Source organism: Sceloporus undulatus, chromosome 1 (assembly GCF_019175285.1).
Source record: "Sceloporus undulatus isolate JIND9_A2432 ecotype Alabama chromosome 1, SceUnd_v1.1, whole genome shotgun sequence".
NCBI lineage: Eukaryota > Metazoa > Chordata > Lepidosauria > Squamata > Phrynosomatidae > Sceloporus > Sceloporus undulatus.
In genome coordinates this window covers 173,411,443-173,429,330 of record NC_056522.1, presented here as the reverse complement: position 1 = coordinate 173,429,330, position 17,888 = coordinate 173,411,443, and positions in this window count along the sequence as shown.

The following is a 17,888-nucleotide window of genomic DNA, read 5'->3' as shown; positions in this document are numbered from 1 at the left end:
TTAATTTTCTTATGAAATTCTTTGGTGTGTTCCATTATACAATATATTCCTGAGATATGATCCTTTGTGCCTCTTCCTTTTCTAAAACCAGCTTTTGTTTGTCCATATATGGAAAATATATTATAAAATTTTGAATATCACTTTGCTTACATAGAACATCAGTATAATAGCCCAATGTTTATTAAACTTCTTCCAGTCTTTGAGCAATTGTTTTGCTTTCCACATTTGTTAGATATTTGTTAGAATTGGAATAGAGTCTGTAAATAGGGACAGAGAGTTTGTAGTTTAGTATATTATAGGCGGGTTACAGACCACCATTAGGGACGTTCCCGGACACTGCAAGCAGAGGCGGAGCCAGACCGCCGCTTCTCAGTGATCTGTAACCCGCCATAGTTTAGTAAAGTAGTAAAGAAGCTCTATTCTTGCAGCTAAAACTAGACCAAATGCAGACTGTAGTATAGACCAGGGGTAGGCAACCTACGGCCCACAGGCCGGATCCGGCCCGGGGAGGCCTTGGGACCGGCCCCAGCCCGATCCTACCACTGATTGCCGCCAGGGTCTTTGGCCTATCAGGAGGAGGCGGGCAAGGGGGAGCAAGGAGGGCAAGCGGGGGCAAGGGGGGCAATTGTCTATAGAAGCCTCAGAAACATGCATTTATATTAACATTTTTTTAAAAAATCAGCAAATTTTTTTGCATGCCCTTCGTTTTAAAAAAAAGTGTCCTCCATTTGAAAATTTTGGCCTACATATGTCCCGGTATTTATTTTTTAAAAAATTTAAATAATATTTAATTATTTATTTTTTGGCTTTGGCCCCCCAGTTGTCTGAGGGACAGCAACCCAGCCCCCGGCTCAAAAAGGTTGCCTACCCGTGGTATAGACCATGAATTACTTATATAAACAATAACAGTAAAGCTGAAGAAGGGAGCAAAAACAGTCATCATACCAAAATATAATTGAACAATATCTCAACAGAGTTTACAAACAAAGTAAGAAAAACCTTTATGCTTTTTTATGCTTAGCGTTTTTAAAGAGTTCCATATTTTTAAGTTTTGTATGTTGTGCATATTTTTTTATTTCCTTTTTTATTTCCTTTTTCTTTTTTCATTCTTTTTTATGTTTGTAATTTATGTTGTATTTTTTGAATGTTATGTAAAAAAAACCTAATAATAATAATAATAATAAAACAGCTTTATGCTATTAAGCACAATTAACTGGGAGCCGGAAGAACTATGGTCAGAAGCCAGGAACATAATGGAGGAAGAATGCAAGAAGATACTTTCAGGGACAAAAAAGAAAGAGAAGGCACAATGGATAACAGAGGAAATGCTTTAAGCAGTAAAGGAAAGAAGAGAAGCAAAAAAAAGGGAGATAGAAACAAAATCAGAACAATAAATGCAACTGTTCAATGATCAGTGCACAAGGATAAAGAGGCTTACTATAACAATCAATATAAGACAATAACAAAAAAAGGAAGAATGAAAGATCTCTTCCACAAGACAAGAAAACTCAAAGGGAAATTCATACCAAAGGCTGGGTTGCTCTATGATAGGAACATACTACAAGAGCAAGAAGAAATAAAAATTCATTGGCCGAAATACACAGAATAGCTAAATAAAATAAAAGAGATGAAAAACTGAATGATACATGAAATGAAGAGGCATACAAAGATGAACCTCAAATTCTAGAAAATGGTGAGGAAGCTGCAATAAGAGAAACTGGAAAGAAAGAATCACCAGGAACAGATGATATTCCATGAGACTGCTAACAACTCCAGTGTTAACTAAGTCTTAGAACATATGGGCCAAAAGGGACAGTGTCGGGCTTTACTGAGAGTGTGGCATTTACATGACACATGCCGTGAGTGTGGCTGGAAGCCATGCCAAACCTGCTCCAGTCCAGAAGAGGCAGGCCAAAAAGGAGCGGGGGGAAACTGTTCCTTTTCGGTGGCCGGTTCAAGACTGTGGCAGCAGCCTGGATTAGGACCAGCCATGTTCAGTTGCCAAATACAAATAGGTCCTTGAGCAGATCATGCCTGATTGCTCTCTGGAGACCATGATGATCAAATTGAGGCTGTTGTACTTTGGCCAAATCATGAGAAAGCATTGGTCATTAGAAAAGACAATAATGCTAGGAAAGGTAGAAGGCAGTAGAAAGAGAGGAAAACTGTATGCCAGATGGCTAGTCTCAATTAGGGAGGTTGTGGGTCTGAATCTATAAGACCTAAGTAGTGCAATGGAGGATGAGGGGCTTAGAGGTGTTTTAGCTACAGGATCACCATGACTCGTCGGGGATGCTCTGATTTAGATTTCCTACATGGCAGGGGGTTGGACTGGATGGCCCTTGTGGTCTCTTCCAACTCTATGATCCTATGATTCTATGACTTGAGATCAACTTGAGGGTAGCTAACAACAAAAGAGTATAATTGCACCATTTACAAAGTCCCATATTCCTTCCTTCTTTCCTTCCTTCCTTCCTTCCTTCCTTCCTTCCTTCCTTCCTTTTAATTATCATGTTCAGTAGAAGGGATCTGCAGCAAATTTGTGCATGTGCTATTCATTGTATCCTTCAGGCAGTCTCCTTCAGGCAGTGCCTCCTTCAGGCACTGCAAAGACATGCACACAACAGCACACTCTGTGGCAATGGCCTCCTCTTCCAGCGCAGCCTATGCTAGTGAAGCTGCTGATGTAAATAAAATTGAAACAGATTGTTCATATGCCTCTGACCTGAAATGACTGGGGCTAAAGAAACTGTTCTGCAGGAAACAGAGTTAAAAGCCTCTTAAGGGACCAGTAAAGAGGAATGTTCAGAAGGGACCATAGAGAAAGATGAAGATTAACGCTAGGTGCTTAAAGCCCTATCTAAGCATCACTTTGAACCCCTTAGAACTGTACTATCAGAATTCTTTCTATCAACATGTTGTTTCTGGTGGAAGCCAGCTGGGTTTCTGAACTGTCTGCCTGTCCATAGCCCTATCTCATTGAGCGTTTGAGGGTAATACAGTTTCCCCTTGGCTAGATCTGAATTTGTGGCCCAAAATAAACTCTTACCTTCCACAGTCCATAATACTACCTTCTTTTTTGCCCTCATTCAACATATCCCTTGGAAAGACAATGACACAAACGAGATGTTAAAAGAACACAAAATTATATATTAAGCATAATACTACATACAAATGATTACGTTTGGAAAATCAGAAGTCCTCTTTGTTTCCTTTCTTCCCACCTCCCTAGGAATTAAGGTATCTTCTGGCACACTACCTAAATGTATAAGAATATATACCTTTTCGGCTTATGAAACTAGATTACAGCACACTCATCTAGATCAGCAGCCATAACTGCTCCCTTTTGAACCAATGCATCCCTGGAAGAAATCTGCTTAGCAACTCTCCAAATTAAACAACAACAACAACTAGACAGGTTTGCTTTGGCCAGGGCTGCTTTTAGTAGAAGGGACCTGTAACAAATTTTACAACATGGAAAAATGAACTCCATGGCTGGATACACATTTCTGCTTGGGTAAATTCCATTCATGATTATCTCTTTCTCTGACAGCTGGGAATGGCACATTAGAGGACTTACCTTGAAGGTTCATTTTGAGAAGGAGAAGGAACCATCCAGCCTCACTCTAGGACCTTTATTTTTCTCTCAAAATTGGGGAATCTTTTCTCTTCTTTCCTGTTGTCTCTGCTTCTGAAGCAGCTAAAGAAAGAGGACATGAGAACCAATAGAAAATTTCAGTTTCAGTTCACATGATATGTTGCATAGCCTAGAGGTAAACCAATTCATGATATAATAATGGGCTCCCCCATTATCTGGGCAAAACAGTTGATCTCCCCTCCAGGTAAGAATGTGTTGGGTTAGGCTAGGATTATAGGGAGAGGGGTCAGCTTCATGGAGGAGTCATAGAGATCATGAGAGACAACTGCCATTGAGAATGGCCAATTGAGGAGAAATGCAAAGCTTTGAGATTCCTTCTCAGTGAGTGATATAAAACCACAGTGTGCTACAAGGCAAAGAGAATTGAACAAAGAGAGAGACATAGGAGTATATCACACGGAGCTTTTGGGTGGTATTGTGGCTCAGTTCCAGCTCACTTCTGAAGTGATTGCACTTCCAACAATGCAGTTTCATGTCATAAAGGGACTGTTTTATCAGACGTCATTGATTTATATGGAAGCTGCTTGCAAAGTGCTTCAACAGTGTTTCTGAAGTCACCCCTCATTTTGGTAAAAACAGGAAAAAAGTGACTTCGGAGAATTCGCTTTCAGGCTGCCTTCGATTGCTCTGCGATTTGGTCTGGTGTGAAAAAGCACTCCAATGCCACCTCCCTTGGCCCCTGTGTCCTGCTCCGTCATTCCCCTCCTACTCCTCCTTCATGCCATCTCCTCCTCTCTGCCAACCAGCTGAGTTTGGGAGCAACTTTTCTGGGTGTATTTGTGAGCTTTATGAAGACTCACAGGTCTCTATATATGTTAATAGAAGGGACTCCTCTCCAATGTCGCTTCAGAGGGGCACCATACAGGGATGTCCCCTTTCTCCTATTCTTTTTGTCCTGGCAATTGAGCACTTGCAGAAGCAATTAGGCATGATTATGGGATCGAAGGTTTTTAGATTAATCAAGTAGTACATAAAATTAATTTGTATGCCAAATTAGGCTAGGTACATATGGAGGGAGGTTTGGTTCATCTTCCGGACTGCCAGAATCTTGAAGATAAGGGTTAGTGAGTTCACCCTTCTTGTTTTAGGGATCCATGTTAACAACCATGCCTGGAAAAAAGAAGATTAAGAGGTGATATGATAGCCCTGTGGAAGTTGGAAAGATTAGATGGGGTCTTGCAGAGTCCAGAGAGCGACATAGTAGTTGAGGGTTCCAGAGAGGAACTGAGGTTAAAGTCTAGAGTTGAGGGACTATTAACTGAATAGTTATTCCAAGTGAGGGAGCTAATTAAAAGAAAATAACCTGCAGGTTATAGTTAGCCTGAGTGGCAGGATTAGTAGTAGGTTTAGGGGGAACTAAGAGAGAAAAGAACAGTGTGAGAGTCCTTGAAAACTGTAACATTGATACACTGTGGAGAGTTCTTAAGGAAACCAAAAGTGTAACAAAGTTAATACTAAGAAAGAAACCTCACCGACTGAAATAAGTAACAAGTGTCTGAACCAACAATTACTTTACATTTATTCAAGAAACATTTGTTAAAAACCTCTGTACAATAAAGTTCTGATTTTCATTTTAATTAAAGTTTGTCTGCATTACATCCACATTACCATTACAAAACCGTTTAAAAAGAGATTTATAAAAGGGTTTATTTCAGTTTGGGGACAGCAGTGGGAAAGAAAGCCCAGGGTGCTGTCATCCAGAAAAATATAGTAGTTACCAGAGATGTATGTGTCACAGTCATCCACAAACATTCTGATTTTAGGGACTGTTGAGTCAATCTTAATGCTTTGAATACATAGGTTGCTTATTATACTTTCTGCAAATGATTCCAGAGCAAAAGTAAAAAATGAGGGTAACTGAGGGCAACTCTGCTTGATGCCTCTAAGAAGCTGGAATTATTATGAAGAGTTTAACCGGATATGTAAGATGTTGAATTTGCACAAGGGCATGAGATTAATGTAACTCAGTAGTTCCAAGCTGTATGCCATGGTAGCCCAGTGTGCTGCAGCAAACTCATGGGGACATTGCAGAATATTTTAATCTACCTTCCTGTTGCTTCATCTGGCTGGATGGAAGATATGGATGTGAAGAGGAGGAGGGTGATGACTCTGCTCTTAGGAACCTTGCTGACTGGAGAAAGCAGCAGCAGCAAAGATGTAGAGTAGGTATCCAGTTGACCCTTAGCAATATGCTCCTGCTGTTCTATAGCAGTGACCATGGTAGTGGATCAAGATTCAAAATTACCTGAATAGACTAGAAAGTTGGACCAAAGCTAACAAAATGAAATTCAACAGGGAGAAATGTAAGGTATTGCACTTAGGGCAGAAAAATGAAATGCACAGATATAGGATGGGTGACACCTGGCTGAATGAAACTACGTGTGAAAGGGATCTAGGAGTCCAAGTAGACCACAAGTTGAACATGAGTCAACAGTATGATGCGGCAGCTAAAAAGACCTATGCAGTTTTAGGCTGCATCAATAAAAGTATAGTGTCTAGATCAAGAGAAGTAATAGTGCCACTATATTCTGCTTTGGTCAGGCCCCACCTGGAATACTCAGTCCACTTCTGGGCACCACAATTCAAAAAGGACATTGAAAAACTGGAGCGTGTCCAAAGGAGGGCGACTAAAATGGTGAAGGGTCTGGAAAGCATGTCCTATGAAGAACAACTTAGGGAGCTGGGGATGTTTAGCCTGGAGAAAAGAAGGTTAAGAGGTGATATGATAGCCTTGTTTAAATATTTGAAGGGATGTCAAAAGATATTGAGGAGGGAACAAGCTTGTTTTCTGCTGCTCCAGAGAATGGGACCCAGAACAATGGATGCAAACTCCAGGAAAAGAGATTCCACCTCAACATTAGGAGGACCTTCCTGACAGTAAGGGCTGTTTGACAGTGGAACACAGTCCCTCAGAGTGTAGTGGAGTCTCCTTCTTTTGAGGTCTTTAAGCAGAGGCTGGATGGCCATCTGTCGGGGATGCATTGATTGAGATTTCCTGCATGGCAGGGAGTTGGACTGATGACCTTTGTGGTCTCTTCCAACTCTATGATTCTATGATTCTATGAGAGTGGAAATAAATGATTTCTCCTCCTCCTTTACTAAACTGATGCTGTTGTACTTTGGAAAAGATGATAATTCTCAGCAATATTGTAAAACTGTAGAAAAAGAGACAAATTGTATTATAAACAAATTGATTCAGTAGAGGAAGTCACAGTTCAGTGATTGCAAGATCTCAGAGGGCTGTTGTTGGAGGTCTGTCATTCACAGAGTAGACGTAAGTCAAAACCATCTTGACTGCACATAACAACAAACAAAAAGTTACATTTGAACTGGATGTTCTATACAAACAAATTTCCTGAAAACTGCTAAAGAGTAATTTTGCAAGCTATAAGAACAAATCCTGCAGGTTGTTTGTATATGTATAGTATTAGAATATTACTGTGTTTTATAATATTATTATTTTGTAAAACGTACCTTGAAAAATGTTTTGAAGCACAGAACTTGAGCCTTAAAATAAATGAAGACACCTTCTGTCCAGCTTTGTGCATTTGAGTTGTGGTTTTATTTTGTTTTTGTTTTTGAGGGTTTTTTGAGAGGGAAGGAAACAATCATTTGAAAAGCAGGAAGTGTTCTTGCTTTATATACACACTTATTTAGTGCAATTTGATCCAACGTCTGCAGCCCTTCTCAGACCACACTGTGAAAGGTAATGTAGAAAAGCTTTCCTAAAGACACTTTGCTTCTAAAGCAATTGTTCATATTCCAAATATCATTACTTTAATGTATGTATGTATGTATGTAATCCATAAATATAGCAATAAATGTTTTACATGAAGCTTCCTTTAAATGTACTGTAAAATGGGGAAATCAGCCAACTACAAGCAATTGTCAGGCTTCTACCAAACTTTGTTTTAAAAAAAACCTGTAAAAAATCCCAGTTATTTTGTTTATCTGATATTTGATTTGATATTTAATATTTGATGTTTTTAATTTGTTACCTGCTTATTTTATCTAAATGTATTATTATCTATTGTTTAATGTGTATTTTGTTATTATCCTGTAGAATTTATGCCATTGGCAGGTTTTATTTTTAGCGATTTTACTGATTCTATGTACAGCGCTTTGTAAATCTACAGTGCTATATAAATAAAGTATAATAATAATAACTAATAAGAAATTGAAAGAATGGAAAAAACTTGCAGTTTTTATTGGGAAAACTGTCTATAGTACATACTCTCCTTAAATTATCATTTCTATTTCAGACAATAAAATGAAAGGGAAGGAAAAGTTTGGAAAGCTTTATAAATAACAATAAAACCATTAGATTTGTTAACAAAATTAAATATAAACAAATTACAATTGGGGTCTGTCTATTCCTAATTTTATCATATACTATATAATTTCTCTCTCTCTCTCTCCAGTGCGCCTGTGTCATATGCGGGCGCACTTTATGCAGCTTTCAGCATATGCTGAAAGCCACGCTGTGAGAAGGGGTGGTGCGTCCCATAAGAAATAATGGGGTGTGCACCCATGGTGTGTGCATCACCATGCCACCACACTGCCGCACCATTGCATGCACAAGCCCCATTCATTTAAATGGGGCTCAAGCATTAGGGGAATTCCCTTTACACGGGGGCGGGGGGTCTGGAATGGATCCCCTGCGTAAAGGAAGGGCAGACTGAATGTGTGTGTGTGTGTATAAAATTATTTATTTATAGCCTGCCCAGTCGCAAGGAATCCGGGCAGGTTACAGCAATAAAAATACAGAGAACACAATAAAATGAAATACAATAAAATAAGATTAAAGAGAGTGATGTGTCACAGAATTCACAGCTAGACCTGATGGAACTGCACCTGTCTTTTTCACTCTCCTCCTTGTTGGTGGACAGCTGGAGCAGGTCCAGCGGAGACAGGGGTACTCCTCTACCTCCTCTGCCTTCACCTTCATGGCTGCCACCCAACCACTCTCAACAAGAGGAAGAGTGAGGCATATCCAGAAAAGGTGGAGCCTTGTTCTCCTTGGTGGTGAGGACATCAGGTCACCCTGGTTATGGGGTTGGAACTCTGTTCCCTCCACACACCTGTTGGTGTGTTCCCCCACTCTCACAACCATAGATTGTCCTCCTTTCTCAGGGCACATCCTCTATTTGCACCTTCTGTCCAAGAGGAATTACAAAGGGTTCTCTATTGGGAGTAGAACTAAGAAGCATGAATTCACATTTATATATGAATGCTTTTCGCGCCGGAGCTCTAGCGCTCACATTTAAGGCTGGCATCGCATGAAGTCACTGGGAGCTCAATGGTAAGGGATTTGGGCCACTGTGGAGCCACGGGGTGGGGGGGGGGGAGAAAGAGAGAGGAAAGATGACAGAAAAAGAGAGAGAGAGAGAGAGAGAGAGAAGAGTGGGTTTCTTTTCCCAGCCAAACCTTCAACTCAAATGGGGGACCTGCGAGCAAAAATGGGGAGACATCACACACACACTAAAAACACATGTATAAATTCATGTTTATAGATGCTCAGAATGAAGGACATTTTGGTATTCCTCCAAGACAGAAGGCTGGAATGTAGGAAAGGTCATGGGAAAGGAGGATGGCCCTAAAGTAACCCTATCCCAGAATTTTTTTGGCCAGTTTCTTAGAATCATACCCTATGAGGAATGAGTTAGGGAGCTGGGGTTGTTTAGCCTGGAGAAAAGAAGGTTAAGAAGTGATATGATAGCCATGTTTAAATATTTGAAGGGATGTCATGTTGTGGAGGAAGCAAGTTTGTTTTCTGCTGCTCCAGAGACTAGAACCTAGAATGGATGCAAACTACAGGAAAAGAGATTCCACCTCAGCATTAGGAGGAACTTCCTGACAGTAAGGGCTTTTTGACAGTGGAACACATTCCCTCGGTGTGTGGTGGAGTCTCCTTCTTTGGAGGTCTTTAAGCAGAGGCTGGATGACCATCTGTCAGGGATGCTTCAATTGAGATTTCCTGCATGGCAGGTGGTTGTCCTGTATGGCCCTTGTGGTCTCTTCCAACTCTACGATTCTATGATTCTATGAATATTACCTCATCCAGTCACAACAAATTTCTGACAAGAAAGAAATAAGCAGATTGCAAGATCCAATTGTTCTGACACACAAGACACACTGTAACTGAGTGTATGCTTCAGGCTATCAGCATGGAGAATGCAGATCTTGGCTGAAATGACAAGAAAAATCACAGTGGCTGGTGTGATGCTAATAAGACTAGTTATAGCATTGTAAAAGTGAAGGGATATCACACTGTCAGATTGTAACAAATCCCTGTAGGGACGGTATCCCATGATGTGATGTCCTGTAGAAGTTGTATCAAGTATATCATGACATGGCACAAACAGCCAGAACTGATAGGAAAGTAGTATAGCAGGAGTGAGATGCTGTCAATCCATCATGAATGGGCCGTGGGAACAAAAGTTTTCAGAGCCGTGGAGCTGAATTAGACTTCAAGGATCACGAAGTCTAATTCTTAGCCAGGTGATGCAAAACACCAGGCAGCATGACACTAAATCATGATAGTGTTATCTCTAATGCTTAGACGGAACGACTAGCTATATCATTAATCCACGGCAGCATGCCAGCATGAGCAAAAATGAATATGGCTTTTATTTCTAGCAGTGGCTTCAGAATTCCCTCTTGTAATTTCCATATTTCCACCTCATCTGCCTTTTCCATCATAAAATAAAACAGAAATAGAAAAAGGAGGCCAATGAAAGGGGTTTCATTCACTTTCCCTTTTCCACAGAGTAGCAGTAAGGTAAGGAGGGGAAGAAAAGGTTAAACTCCACATGTTATTCTAAAACAGGGATTGGGAAACTGTGGACTGTTGAATGCTTACACAATGCCTCTAAATACCAAAAAGCCACTCCTAGACACTTGCAGGAAAAGCAAAGCACAAGCTAATCTGCTCCAAACCTCCACCCCACAGGTGTAAAAATTAACCATAAATGAAATTAATTAATCAAATAGAATTACTTCTGATTTCACTTTGGCCACATGGCAAGTGGGTCCAATCCCCCTGCGACAGCGTGAAAGAAAGAAAGAAATGGCCCTTGCACCCCTTACAATTGCCCACCTGTGTTCTAAGTGAACATCAATTGGTTTGAAATAGGAAATGTACCAGTGTAATAGCAATCATTGAAACAGAACTAAAGGAAGAAAAGTGGCTGCACCAATTGGCTACTTCTTGTCTCATTCACATAGTCCTTTTGTGATAGCAGTGTTGAGTAGCACCCCTATCTGCCAAAACCACAGTTTAGCTTAAAGGGCCAATAATGACAGCAGTGTGGCAAAAGGAGACCTACAATGTAGATATGAGATCAGCAAGTGCATCGTGCACTCCCTAAGTGGTTTACAAATTGTAAGCTAATTGCCCCCAACAATCTGGGTATTAATTTTAGTGACCTTGGAAGGATGCAAGCCTGAGTCAAACTTGAGCCCTTTTGCTGGTATTGAACTCGCAACCTTATGGTTTGTGAGTGAGTGGGTGCAGTACAGGCATTTAACAACTGGGCTCCCACCACAATGGCAGGAAGAAGTGGCACCAGAAATTTTCTCACTATACATGGAAACTGGGTAATATAAATGCTATTTTTGAAATTATCAGAGTAGAAAGATGTTTGCAAAGGCATTTACTCCAAGTAAATATAGGTCTTGACTAAATCATGTTTTGCTGATGATCCAACCTGTTCTAGAGATTGCTGCACCACAGCAGCCAAGGGCAGAAGGGTAGTTGGTATAAGCCTTTCTGGAGAAAAACCATCAACAAATACAGTCATAATCTTTGCTTCAGTTATTTGTGGCTATTTAGTTTGACTCATTATAATTTTATTGTAAGTCCATTATAAGCTCACTTAAGCTGAATATGCACAAAGTAATGCAGTTTGACACCATTTTAACTGCCATGCCTTAATGCTATGGAATTCTGGGATACATAGTTAGGTGGGAAACCAGAGCTCTTTGACAGAGAAGACTAAATATCTCCCAAAACTACAAATCCCAGAAATCCATAGCATTGAGCCAAGGCAGTTAAAGTGGTGTTAAACTGCATTAACTCTGCAGTGCAAATGCAGCCTCAGAGTGGATTCATACAATGTTTTTCCCACTGTGAAGTGACCTTCTTGGTTTCACATTGTAGTGAGCTTGATCTTTTCTGTAATTCACTTTATTCAGGTTATGTGCCAACTTAAACTGGCACAACAAAGGAGGTCTGCTTGAATATGGTGTCTAAGCAGAGGCTGTATGATTTGAAGGCACTCAAAGAGTAATCTTCTCCAGCCACTGGCTGGTGCAAATCATCTGCAGCTAAAGTATGGCTCACAGATGGTCATCTAATCCCAATTTAAAATCCTCTGTTGGAAAGCCAGCACCTCCAGAGGAAACTGTCAAACAGCACTAGTAGTTGTTGTGTGACTACCATATAACTGAGCCCATATGGTTTATAGGTCTAAGTATAAGATTATGACCCTGGAGTTCAGGATTTGATTCCTTGATTGGCCATTGAAACCCACTGGCTGACCTTGAGCAAATCACACTTTCTCAGATCAAGAAAATCCCATAATGGGTTCTCCTTAGATTAGCCATAAGTCATAAATGACACGAAGGCACACGACAACAACCACGTAGCGCCTCAGTTCTCTCTTCTCCAGGCTCAGGAAAAAAAATAAGGTTTTTGTTTTTTTCAATTGTGAGTATTTCTTTGTGAAGAAAACTTAATCATTTCACAGTACTGGAGTTTACTTCCAAGGAAATGTGTACAAGATTGCAGTCTAAAACTAGTTAAATATCTTCATCTGAAATAAAAGCAATTTAAAAGCATTGCATTGTACTCAAGATATTTCATATATGAATGTGAAATACATGTTTGCAAAGACATGGTATCACAGTGTCACACTAATGTACAACCTCTAACTGGCTAGTGCTTCCTGTTGAGTGGACATTGTGTTATAGATCTAGGCTTGTTGCCAAAATAATCTTGAATTGGGCTCCAATATTAACAGAGTCTGCAATTATTTACAATGTACTTGCACAATATGTTCTAATTGCAGAAGTTTGTTTCTCCAGGTTCGTAATCTGGATATCTTAATTAAACCCTTTGAAGGATGAATTGAGCTGCATTCTCAATTTTTTTACCTGAGGTGGAAAGTCTGACATTGAGGATCCAAACTCATATCCACATAGCTGAAAAGTAATGGATTATTTAAACAATGTTGTTTTAGCACCTGCTAGATGGTCATACAAAGGCGTGATAAAAATGCAATTAAGTGCACAAAGCTGGTGATAGCTTGAACTAACATGATATTTGATTTTCTTGTTGAATTTTCATGTCCCATTGTAGAAAAGTATTGTCCAATTTTAGTGTGTTTTTCAAGTACTAATTAAATAGATTGAGATCAATCAATTTTACTTCTGCTGCCGTATCTTTGCAATCTAATTCAGAACACAATTACTTAGAAATTCCAAGATTTGTCAGAATCCAAGAATATATCATTACACAGGTACACCTTCAAACTTTAGTCATTCATACAGAAATGAAGCAGCCATTTCTGGACTTGTTTGGCTGTGAGACTTACCTGAATTGTTGGTTGGTTGTGGAAAATGGGACTTTGCAGGGACTTTGTCTCGGTCTCCTGGTTAATCTAAATGATTTTTTTAAAAAAAAAACTAAATGAATTTAAGTCACCAGGACCAGATGAAGTACAGCCAAGGATATTTAAAGAACTGGCAAATGTAATCTCAGATCCATTGGCAATAATTTTTTAGAACTCTTGGAAAACAGAAGTCCCAACACACTGGAGGAGGTGTTAGGAACGATCAAATTAGGGGAATTTTACTTAGCTCAAATATAGACGAGGGGCATGTCCTAACAACGCACGCACAGGATCGTGTCCCTTAGTGTATACCAGAGGTCGCCTAGTCCACCCCCAAGAGAAAGAGACTCGGATTCCAATGAGGTGCAATTAAACTATGAACATTTATTAAAGCCACACAACAAAAAGGATCACACACACACATTCAATGCTATAGCGAGGGAGGGATGAGTTCGGGGAATAAAGGAAGAAAGAGAGAGGCACCATTGGGGATATTTACCTTAAACGTCTTCTCCAAGGAGTCGGATGAGATGATGGTGAGACACAGCCGCGGGAACGGGAAAAGGAAAGAGTGGCCGCGGTGGCTTAGGAGCTGAGTTCCAGCGGGCAAAGCTAACTTAGAGGCCCGGTGACAGTGAGCTTGGCTTCGCTCAAGTGATTTCAGCAGAGCAAGATGCTCTAGGAACTCAGGCTCGGAACTGGAAGCTCAACAATCCCACTGGAGGGCTGGAAACTGGGACCTTATACAGGGCTAAACCTATCCTCAGGCGATGGCTGCCTGGTGGGACAAAGGCATTGATTGCTTATCTTTGTCTAAGCTGAACTTTACACAATGGTTGCACAAGGCAAGAGGTCTGCCACTTTTCAGGAGAGCAGATACCTTGATGGCTGAGCTGTTAAGTTAATCACTGGCTCATTAGTGAAGAAGCCACATCTATTATCTTCCTTGTAGAGGTTTCTGCGAATCTGGTTTTGCAACTCCCAAAACTTCCTCTTACAGGTTTGAATCTACCTTTTTCTGAGACCATGCCTTGGCACAGCAGCTAGCTACATGGTCTGCTTGCCTTTAGGTTAATGGTGGCTTGCTGTGGGGACAGTCAGGGGTCATGGCTTCAGATCGCATGTCACCCAAAATTTTATATAAATCCATATTCGGTAACAGAGGGGAAAAGTCATCCCCATTTTCAAAAAGGGAAAAAAGGATTCTAGAGCAGATTATTAAACAGAGAATCTGTAAGCAGACAGAAAGGAATGCCACAATCACAAAAAGTCAACATGGATTTCTCAAAAACAAGTCATCTGTTGTTGAAGTTTGTTTTTTTATTTTTATTTTATTTTTCTTTATTATTTTTTAGATTTTGTTGTTTAAAAACACATCCATATTTACAACTCTCGAAACATTCACAGAAGGAAAGGGGGTAGGTAAACACCAACATTTATACAAACATGAACATAAAACAACATAAAATGACTTCCTGTCTCTTATTTTGAATATCTTTAATTGATTTATATTTACTTTGTACTTTCCATGTTTTAAAGCCTTATAATTTCATTATTGTTATCTTTTCTACTAAATACTTCCTTTTCAAAAACTCCATTACTTTATTTCTATAACATCCTCATATTTATCTACATATTTTTATTACTTATATTGTGCTGCTTAATTTTTACTCACACCTTTTTTTTACCGTTCTCCCCAATATTACATTTTACCAGTTATACTTTGTTTCTCTTTATGTACTTTTTCTGATAATTGTTATTTACAATGTTTAAATTGAACATATCATTCAAGTCATTTTAAATGTAGATATTTAGCCAGTGGATTCCAGTCTTCTACAAACCTTTTGTTGCTCTGGTCTCTAAGCAGATATATGAGTTTATCAACAATCATCATATCATAAATCTTTACTTTCCATTCTTCTAAAGTTGGGATTTCTTTACTTTTCCATTTTTTTGCAAAGGCCATTCTGGCTGCCACAATCAAATAGAACCAAAGTCTTCCATGTCTTTTTTCTAATTCATTGTCTTCTATTACATTCAGCAGACAGAATGTTGGTTCAATCTTTATTTTCACCTCTAATATCTTTTCCAATTCTATGTTGATCATTTTCCAAAATTTCTTGCTTCTTGTTGATGTAAATGTGAGCGCACAGAGTAAACTTGGAAGCTTGTGTGAAGACAAACAACCGTTAAGCTGCTGGAGCATGCCAGGAAAACAGCTGTTAGAAGAAAGGTACACCGAAGCCTGGCTTATCTCCAAAGAGGCACTTTGTTTATTTGTTGCAAAGACACATGCGGGAACAATTACCAACACATTCCACCAACTACAAACCCCACAAACTGTACAAACGGACATCTGGGCTTATATACACATTTGCCATGCGGCCACCTTGTCCAGCCTCTTCCTGTACAAGTTCCTGTGCATCTTGGAATATCTTTCCCCTTGCAAAGATGACACAGTATATTTACACATTGCTAAGTGCTGTCTGGCACACACTGTGACCTTGGACATCACCTGATGGTTTGAGTCCCAGATGCAGCCAATACCAGGCTTCTGCAAAGTGAATAACCATTTCCATTATGTTACATCTGAACATTTTCATACACTCTGTACTTTAACATCTTTCGCATTCCCACCACATGTGGAAAAAAGTTCCCAATTTAGATATACAATGCCAACATTTTTATTGGAATTTTTATAGATTTTCAATAATTTCTCCGGTGATAAGTACCATCTGTATTGTAGTTTGTAACAGTTTTCCTTTATATCGTAGCTCGATGTGTGTTTCAGTCTTATTTTCCAATTTTTTCCCCATTGTTCTAGCATTATGGGTTTCTTCACATCTTGGGCCCAATTGATCATATATTGTTTTATGGTTTCTTCTTCCATGGCATATTTTAAAATCAGTTTGTAAAGTTTGGAGATTAGATGATCTGTATTTTGTCTTATCAATTTGCTGAACTCTGTTTCTTCCTTCTCGATCTGTTGTAATTTCATGTCTATCTTATATCTTTCAAGTACTTGACGATATAAGTACCAGTTACAGTTATAGCCTTGTTCTATTCATTCTTCCATTGATTTTATTCTTGTTGGTCCTTTCCCCCAGATTATTAAATCCTCATATGTTATACAATCATTCTCTTTCATTCCCTCCCTTCTAAAGAAGGCCTCATTAGTCGATGTCCATTTTGGAATATTTCCTACTAGAAATTTTCTATATTTTTGCCAAATTTGTAACAGGGATTTTCACATATAATGATTTTGGAATTCTTTATTTGTTTTAACTTTGTCATATAGCAAGTAACCGTGCCAGCCATAAACATTGTCAAAACCTTCTAACTGCGATAATTTATTGTCCTTTAATTGTATCCATTCTTTAATTGCTGCAAGGCCGCATGCGTGGTAATATAATTTAAAGACTTGTCAAGCCTACTGACCATTATCCCTCTCTTTTAGTTCATGTGGGAACCAATGATACTGCACGGCATAGCCTTCAGAATATCATAAGGGATTATGAGGCTTTGGGTAGGAGGTTGAAAGAGGTGGATGCACAGGTTGTCATCTCCTTTCTTCTCCCAGTCGAAGGGCATGGTCCAGGAAGGGAGAAGAAAATAGCAGATGAAAACAACTAGCCCTGTTTAAATATTTGAAGGGATGTCATGTTGAATAGAGCAAGCTTGTTTTCTGCTGGTCCAGAGACTAGGACCCGGAGCAATGGATGCAAGCTGCAGGAAAAGAGATTCCATCTCAACATTAGGAGGAACTTCCTGACAGTAAGGGCTGTTCAACAGTGGAACACACTCCCTCGGAGTGTAGTGGAGTCTCCCTCCTTGGAGGTCTTCAAACGGAGGCTGGATGGCCATCTGTCAGGGATGCTTTGATTTGGATTTCCTGCATGGCAGGGCATTGGACTGGATGGCCCTTGCGATCTCTTCCAACTCTATGATACTATGATTCTACCCCCAGTATTTCTCTAAGTTTACTAAAATCCGCTCTCCTAAAATCGAGAAGACGTGTCTGACTATGCCTGGCTTCTCCTTTCCATCGTATAACAAACTCCAGGAGAACATGGTGACTTCCACCTAATGATCCCACCACTTACAACCCATTAACCAAGTCATCCCTGTTGGTTAGGATCAGATCCAAAATTGCTGGCCCCCTTGTTGCCTCTTCCACCTTTTGGACAATGAAACTGTCTCCAAGGCAAGTGAGGAATTTGCTAGACCTTGAGGATTTGGCTGAGTTTGAATTCCAGCAAATATCAGGATGGTTGAAGTCACCCATCACTACTACATCTCTACTTTCTGAGTGTGTGGTCATCTGTTCTAGAAAGGCATCATCCAATTTCTCCGTCTGACTTGGGGGTCTGTAGTAGACTCCCACAATAACATCCTTGTTGTTTCCCTCCCCTTTAATTTTTATCCAGAAGCTCTCCACCTGGCTTCCAGGATTGATGTCCTGGGTCTCTTCACTGGTGTAAATGTCCCTATTCCTCCTCCTTTCCTGTTTGGCCTATTTCTCTTGAAAAGGTTACACCCCTCTATTCCTACATTCCAGTCATGAGACTAATCCCACCAGGTTTCAGTGATGCCTATTATATCATATTTGCTTTGTT